We start from the raw sequence: 8,061 nt of genomic DNA on the forward strand, positions 1-8,061 counted from the left end.
CATCCCTTCTTCTATCAATTCCAAGGATCTTATTTTTGATTCATTTCGAAGGAAGTTACAGACATTAGTACATTTCCTCTTAAACACTTCAGCACACATATCACTACCTGGAGTTCAATATTTTTAAAAAATTTAATTTATTTAATTTATTTATTTTTGGCTGCGTTTGGTCTTTGTTGCTGCGCACAGGTTTTCTCTAATTGGGGCGAGCGGGGGCTGCTATTTGTTGTGGTGCGTGGGCTTCTCATTGCGGTGGCTTCTCTTGCTGCGGAGCACAGGCTCTAGGTGCGTGAGCTTCAGTAGTTGTGGCTCAAGAGCTCTAGAGTACAGGCTCAGTAGTTGTGGCTCATGGGATTAGTTGCTTGGCGGCATGTGGGATCTTCCCAGACCAGGGCTCGAACCGGTGTCCCCTGCGTTGGCAGGCGGATTCTTAACCACTGCGCCATCAGGGAAGCCCCTGGAGTTCAATATTTTTATATATTGATCGACTGATTGAAATTTTAAGGTCAGTTTATTAAGTTTAATGATGAAAGCTGTCAGAAAATTGTTCTCCTGAAAATTATTTTTTCTTACGAATAGAGAAAAGAAAATCAACACACACTCTCAGCATAGACACAGATGCTGTGGCAGCCTCTCTAAGATGAGGATAGTTCACTAGTTGGTCAAGTCACTCTGTGGTCAGCAGGATTGTAGTCTGGATCATCCACCTCATCCTGTAGCTCCAAATCATTCATTTCCTGGACCAACGACTCATCTACCTCCACGCTGTATCCAGCATCCTCCAAGAACTGGATATTACATGTGTCAAGATTATGATCTGTTTCAAACAGCTGTTTCCCACTTAATTTAGTTTTTCCTGCTTGTTCTTTTTAATTCACTTCTTTTTAACTTCCAAGAGTTCTGCATCAAACTTGGCCTTCCCACTTAAGAAATTCTTAATGGTAACAGGAGTGTCATCAAATAATTCCTTTTCTGCTTCTGCTTCTTTTGTTTCTTTTCTCCTCTTCCAGTTTTTATTTGATCTACCATTTCACTTAAATTTTCTTGCACAGCTGTAACTAAAGTAAAGATCATCACCATACCAAGGTTTTCTCTGTTTGTAATGCTAATAATTTTTAAATGTCTGAGACATCATTATCTTCTAGGTTTTCCTGGGAGAGTATTTCCTAGAGGGGAGCTTCATCTGGGTGGTTTTCCCTATATGTAAACTTGAGGATAGTCTGGACAGTTTCATCTTTTTTTCCAGCCCCAGATGTCACAGTAATGGTGAAGTTGGTTGGGTTTTCTGATAATATTTAGCTAAAACACTACTGAAGGAGAAAGTGGTATCAGGAGAGTTCATTTCTATTTTGGAAGACCAGTTGTTAGGAGGGTTGGATCAATGTATAATCAAGCTCTGAAGGAGTCAGGATAGATGGACTCCAGAGCCTCCAGTTGCTCTGTTCCTCTTGATAATCTGTCATTGTGGCCCTTACTGCTGCCCATGGATTGTGCAGACACCCAGGTTGCCAGGCAGGCACAGGTGCAAAGTCCCTAGCTGGGAGGCCTGGGGCCCAAAGCCAGGCCAGGCCTGCTGAGCAACGTATGGTTATTTTTTAAGGTACAATTTATATACAATGAAATACACAAATCTTAAATGTACCATTTGATGAATTTTGACAAATGTCATCCCATGAGTTTCAATATATAGTATACTCTCTGTCATTCAGTTCTTGTGCTTTCTAATTTTCACTATGATTTCTTCTTTGATCTATCAGTTTTTATTTTGTTAATGACAGATTTCTTTATACAGCCAATACAATAGTAGGCTTATACTGATGAAAAAACAGATGCAATCACTACGTGGGTATATCCATCTGAGTTTAGTTATTTGAAGGATACAGGAGGATGTCAGCACAAGCAGGAAGCACAGCGTATACATCAATTCTAACAACTTCCTGGACAGAAGGAAGAGTGGGTTTCCAGACCCCCAGATCCTAATAGATAGGGTTGTCAGATTTAGTAAATAAAAATACAGTATTTTATCTGATAATCCTACAAACAAGAAACAACAATTCTAGATAATAACTCTTAAATGAGTGAACATCATATCATTCTTTCTGGATGGCTAACTGCCCCTCTCCTGGCCCAGCGTAATGTGTGCAAGGCTGGAGTCATTGCACACTGGAGCTGGTCTGGATATGCGCCAGCAATTCCGTCATCTATGCCAGCTGCCCTCGTTAATATCAGACTTAAAAAATATACAACAGGATTAAGCAATTGAGTCGAGTATAGTATGTACACAGGCATGAACACAGATTAATGTTAAAAATATAGTGGACATAATCAACCTCCACCTACATCTTCAGCTCCCTTTCTCACTTTTCTTCTTTTTCTCTGCCCTCCAGTCACACTGGCCTTCTGTGTGGTCCTTGGAATCACTATGGTTTCTCCTGCCACAGGACCTTTGCATATGGCAGAGCTTCCCAAACCTTATGTCAGGAATGGGTTACAAGTGTGTCAAGAAATGATTCCTCTCAGCCCTGGAGCGAGGATGGGTGGAGACTGGGTAGGTGGTTGGAGTGGACAGAGCCAAAGACAATGAAAAAGGTAAATGTAGGGAAACACTGGATAGGGGGTTCCCTCTGCCTAGAAGGCTTTACTCTCCACTTCTACCTCCTACTTACCTTCAGATCTCAGTCAAACATCACTTCTCAGGAAAGCCCCCCTAACCCCTCTGACCATGTCAGATCTCCTTACTATATGTTCTCAGGCCATCCTGTGCCCTTTCTTCATTGTACTTATCACAGTTGTAATTTTATATTTATTTATGTCTTCTCAGCTTGACCTTAAGTTTTATGAGAGCAGGGACTGTGTATTCATATAGTTGTTGCATCTAGCGATAGTCTGTTCTTTTTCATTATTATAAAGTATTCCACTGTATGAATCTACTATAATGTATTCATCCTACAGCTGAAATTTTTACTTTTATAAATAATGCCGCGAGAACATTTTTGTATATCTTTTTTATCATGGTAAAACATACATAATATTTACCCTTTTAACCATTTTTAAGTGTACAATTCAGTGGCATTAAGTACATTCACAATGTTGTACAACTATCACCACTATCCATTTCCAGAACTTTTTCTGTACCTATCTTTTTGATGCACATATGTGCATATTTCTGATGAGCATACATTTAGGAAATGCTGGATCATAGTGTATATATTCAACTTTAAAAAATATTGCCAAACAGTTTTCCAAAGTGGTTGTAATAATTTACATGCCCACCAGCCCCGTATGACAGTTCCCATGGCTCTATGCCCTTGCTTACACCTGGTACTAGCGATCATTTAAATTTTAATTATTCTAGTAAATGTGTAGTGTATATTTTTCCATTTCTCTGATAACTAAGACAGTTTAGCACCTTATCACATACTTAATGGTCATTTAGACAAGAAAAAGGGCTAAAGAAACAGAGAGAAGACAGAACTATAACTTATGAAATTTGAAGCTCAAGTAGTATTATTTCTGTGCTAGCAAGCAATTTACGTTTCTAAACATATGTCTCTCATTGATCAAATTCCACCCCACAGGGCAATATCTCTCTCACACTTCCACATTGCACATATGAATATATGTCTTAAAAAACAAACAAAACCCTTTACTGTCACTTTAGTGGGGTTTAGGGACTTAATAGTGACAAATGTATGGATTGAATCCACCATGTTTAACATAATATCATATTTTCTAATTGGTTATTACTGGTGTATAGGGTATCACACTATTGCCATTCCACTCACCGAGCAGGGAGTGCCTAGGCTCAATTCTCATCTAAAGACTGTCAACACTTTTGTCCCACCCTCTCGGCACACAGCTTTCCATAAGGCTATAGCCCCAAGCAGAAGGTTGGCAATAGTTTTGTTCAAATGCATGTAGGGGCAGGGGTGTCCTTGGCTTCAAGCTGAAAACCTGGCCCTTGTCCCCTACCTCCTAGGAGGCACTTATATCTCCATCTACAGGAGCCAAATCTCTGACTGCTACCCTTGCTTCCAGACTTCTTTCAAAGACCCAGGTCTGTGGCTTCAGCAAATTCACAGGGGTGTTCATGTTTTAAAGCTTAGATCTCTTTACCCTTTTCAAGTTTTATCTGTCATTGCTCTATGTCTGCTACATGGGGTGTGTGTGTGTGTGTGTGTGCGTGTGTGTGTGTCTGTCTGTCTGTGAAAGCCTTAAGCCATTTCACCATTTTCATCAGCCTAGTAAGAGTTTCTTGAATTGATGAGAGACAAGAGTTGTGACAGGATGTTTAATTAGATTCTCCCTGTTGTCTGTGGAGTTTCAGCAAAGGCCTCAAAAGCAGAAAGCAAACAATAGATGCCAGGTAACCTTTTCCCCCATCCACCTCAAAGGGAGATGGGAAGAGATTGTGAACCAGTCTGCCAGCATTACTAATTATCCACACTGAGTCAATACAAGAGAATGAGAATTGTGTTGGGTAGTTACCTGTGAGCTCTATATTTCCTCTCTCGACATTCTAGGGAGGGAGAGGGGTTTTTCCCTTTGCCTAAAGCCAAGTGAGATAGAGGCCTCCACTAGCACCTCTCAGAATGTTTGGCTTATTATCTCCTGGGGTTTGGAAGTCCATAGGGACTAATGTTCTAACTCCCACCTGAGGAAGTCCAGATGTAAGGTGCTGGCTGACCAGCTTCCCTGGGATGGTGAGTAAGGTGGGTGGCATGGAGAGCGAGCTGCACTGCCCTTGCCAGGAAGGCAAAGACGCATGAGTTGTCCTGTGGGCCAAGTGTACCTAGAAGGAAACCAACTTGGAGTCATTTAAAAAGGGTCCTTCCCATGAGGGATACCCAGAGAGGAAAGGGACCTCAGGAGAATATGTTTTACGTGGGATGAAACTCCAGAAGGCCAAGACGTTGGGGGAAGAGGAGTCATAGGCAGTCAACCAGAGGAGAGGCATTGCCTAGGTCCCAGCAAGAGAGTCATAAAAAAGCCCACAAAGGTGACACACACAAGAGAGAAAGAGCCAACATTTGTGAGTCCTCCATGTCCATAGGGAACCAACTTCCGAAGATAATAGTATCCTGCACCAATTGGAAAAAACTGTGCCCCTTTCCCCTAATCCCTTCTTCTCCTCACCAAACCCTGGGGGAGAGGGGTTCATAAATAGCAGCTGGCCAGCAGGAGAGGAGGAGTAAACTCTGAGCAGTAAAGGCAGGGATGTGGAGAAGCTCGGCACACCTTCCTTTATCACAGCAAGCGTCACACCTGAAGCAAGCAAGAGATGGGGGAAGGGAGATCCTTTAGCTTGAATGAAGTTTAGAGTTGAGTTATGTTTAGGGCAGGTGTGAAGGGGAAGCAAGACAGTTTTCCAATTATATACCATGGAGTCCAGCTCCCTTGATTAAAATAGTTATTGAATATTAGAGAAGGATTGAGGAGGAAAAGTTGATACAGAGTATAACTAACCCTGATTTAGAATGTATGTACTTCAAGTATCTATACATACCTATTCACATTTTCTTCATATTTACTTAGATCCCACCAAAAGCATGGGTAACCAAAACTCATATACAGGTTAATAAAGACAGGGTATTCACCTCTGGCAGAGTTTTAATTGGTACTCTGCTCTACACAGTCACTCAGGACCCAGGCTGACAGGCTGCACCATCTGGAACACGTAGCTTCCTCTGTTGCCACAGCAAGACAAGAAAGAGCATCTTATAACTCCTCTTTCCTGATTGCCTGGAAGTGATACAAGGTGCTTCCATTCACAGCTTGTAGTGATTAGAAATAGTCATAAGACTCCCCTTTCTGAAATGGGGAAGGAAGCATTGTCCTGGTGCCCAGCATGAGAGGAGCCCCAGATATCGGTGAGCCCTGGTAATGTCTCCTAGATCGCCTAATCCCACCAACCCAGAGATGACTAAAATCAACTTCCATGACATTTTACATGGCAGCTTCACTTACAGAGGCTGTCACCCTTCTCGGACAGGGCTTTTATGCTGCTGAGCTGGTGTATCCGAATCTCTGATTGCAGGTCTCTGCTGCACAGGACACATTATGAAATACGTTTTTAGACTGTTTGGAAACCTTGTACATAACATATTTTCTGGTTAAGAGCTATCACTTTCTCAGATTGCTTTACTTTCTTTGACTTTTACCATCAATCCTGGTAGTTTTCTTTTCACAAAGAAATCACATTAAAATTTTTTTCTTTACTGTCAAATTACACAGTCAAAAGAAAACAACGGAATTGGATTGAGATGTGGATAATGGGCATTTAGCAGTGTTCATTCATTAGCTGATAACTCATTTCCTCACGATGACTTCCCAGTATACAGATAATCCCAATTTCTGTTTCAAATAAAATTGGCTATCCATCTGTAAAAAATAATCTCAGATCTTAATTTAATGGATTATGTGAGGATTCATACAAAAAGCTCCTTGTAAACTGAATATGGGTTAACAAAATATATGGAAGAATATATTAAGAAACTTGACACGACAGCCTTAAGCGACAAAATCCAAAAGTCAGGAATGGGTAATTCAAATGCCTGTAGGGAGCAAGCAAGTAATGTTGAGTGAGGAAAGCTGAGTGTGAGACCAATCAAATTGTGAAAAATTTATTTCTACTGAGCTATGACATAAGCAAAAGCCATTATACAAACATGTGACATTGGATACTTTTTAAATTTAATATGAAAAAATGTAAATTAGGAAATGGAAATCTTGGGGAATTCCCTGGAGGTCCAGTGGTTAGGACTCCGTGCTTTCACTGCCAGGACGGGGTTCAATCCCTGGTCTGGGAACTAAGATTCTGCAAGCTCAGAAGAGAGGCCAAAAAAAAAAAAAGAAAAAGAAAATGGAAACTTTTTATAATTAATTTTTTCTTTGTCCTGCCTTTGCTTTGCAATCCGAAACCTGATTTTCATACCAATTTCGGGTTTTGTGTTTCTAGTTGATATATGAAAACTGTCAAGCCATTACTTTATTTTGAAGAGTTTCACTAGCCAGGGTCAAGATTTTTTTTTTTCAGGTTTTGACCATTGTTTTTCTTCTTTTACGTGTTGTCTTTTTTTGACTTTTGTACTTAGCATGCAGGACCCTGAGACTGGGGACTACGACTACAGCCAGGCGTCCAGGAAAATTCTAGTCACAGACTGGGGGTTCCAAGTCGCTCGCAAAAACTATCCAGGCCTCCTATCTGTCACGATGTGGACCCCTAGCGGTGAGTGACCTTCCCCGTAAATATTCTGGATTAGACAGCGACAATTCTACTCGGATGCCTGCTTTGAGTTTGATTCTCGCTCCCGAATCCGCCCCCATTCCGCACTACCCCATCCTCAATTTCAACCTCTAAGAAAACAGGCAAACTGGAAAGTAAACTAACTGTTGAGCCGTCGGACGGCTTCTATGGGATCCGGGACTTCTTTGGTCGCTCTTGCCGAGGTGCGTAACTTCCAACATAACCTAACGCTTTGTGGGTTATTTATATTCGTATCATTTATAACCATTTATTGTCCCCACGTAAATTAATACGGTTGGGGGTAGGGAAAAGGCAAAGATGCTTCCGCCCCCTCGCAGCCCGCAGCGTCCCAAGGCCTCGAGCATCCCCGGAAGACCCGGCTCCACTCCCGCTAATCCCTTCCCTTCCGCCAGGCCCAACTAGCGCGGAGCTCTCGGGGTCACGTGGTCTCCGGGGGAGGGGAAGTGGGCGGCTCGGCGGCCGCCATCTTGCCGGCTTGGAGGCGGAGCGTGAGGAGAGCAGGTCGCGCGCTTTCCCGCGCCTTCTCTCGCCCAGCCCCGCGCCGCCCTCCGTGCTCCTCCCCACTTCTGGCTCCTGTGGCCGCTCCCTGAGTGGAGGAGCGGGGAGCCCCGGAGGGCGGGGGGGGGTGTGTCGGGCGCGTGCTCGCGCCCTCCAACCGCCAGCCGCGGCCGCGGAGGCGCGCTCGGCCGGGCCCCAGGGGCGGCGCGGGGCGGAGGGGAGGGGGCTCCTCCGGGTGCGGGGGCGGTGCGCGGCGGCCGTGGCGGCCCGGGCTGCAGCTGCGGCGGCGCGCTGGG

The 8,061-nt window shown here is 43.5% G+C and overlaps 1 pseudogene; it reads right to left on the reverse strand.

Annotated features, from left to right (window-relative positions):
* Window positions 1-662: 662 nt before the first annotated feature.
* On the reverse strand, window positions 663-1,463 carry LOC132375283 (RWD domain-containing protein 1-like; annotated as a pseudogene).
* Between the last annotated feature and the right edge of the window lie 6,598 nt (window positions 1,464-8,061).

The sequence above is a fragment of the Balaenoptera ricei genome, chromosome 11 (assembly GCF_028023285.1).
Source record: "Balaenoptera ricei isolate mBalRic1 chromosome 11, mBalRic1.hap2, whole genome shotgun sequence".
Lineage (NCBI taxonomy): Eukaryota > Metazoa > Chordata > Mammalia > Artiodactyla > Balaenopteridae > Balaenoptera > Balaenoptera ricei.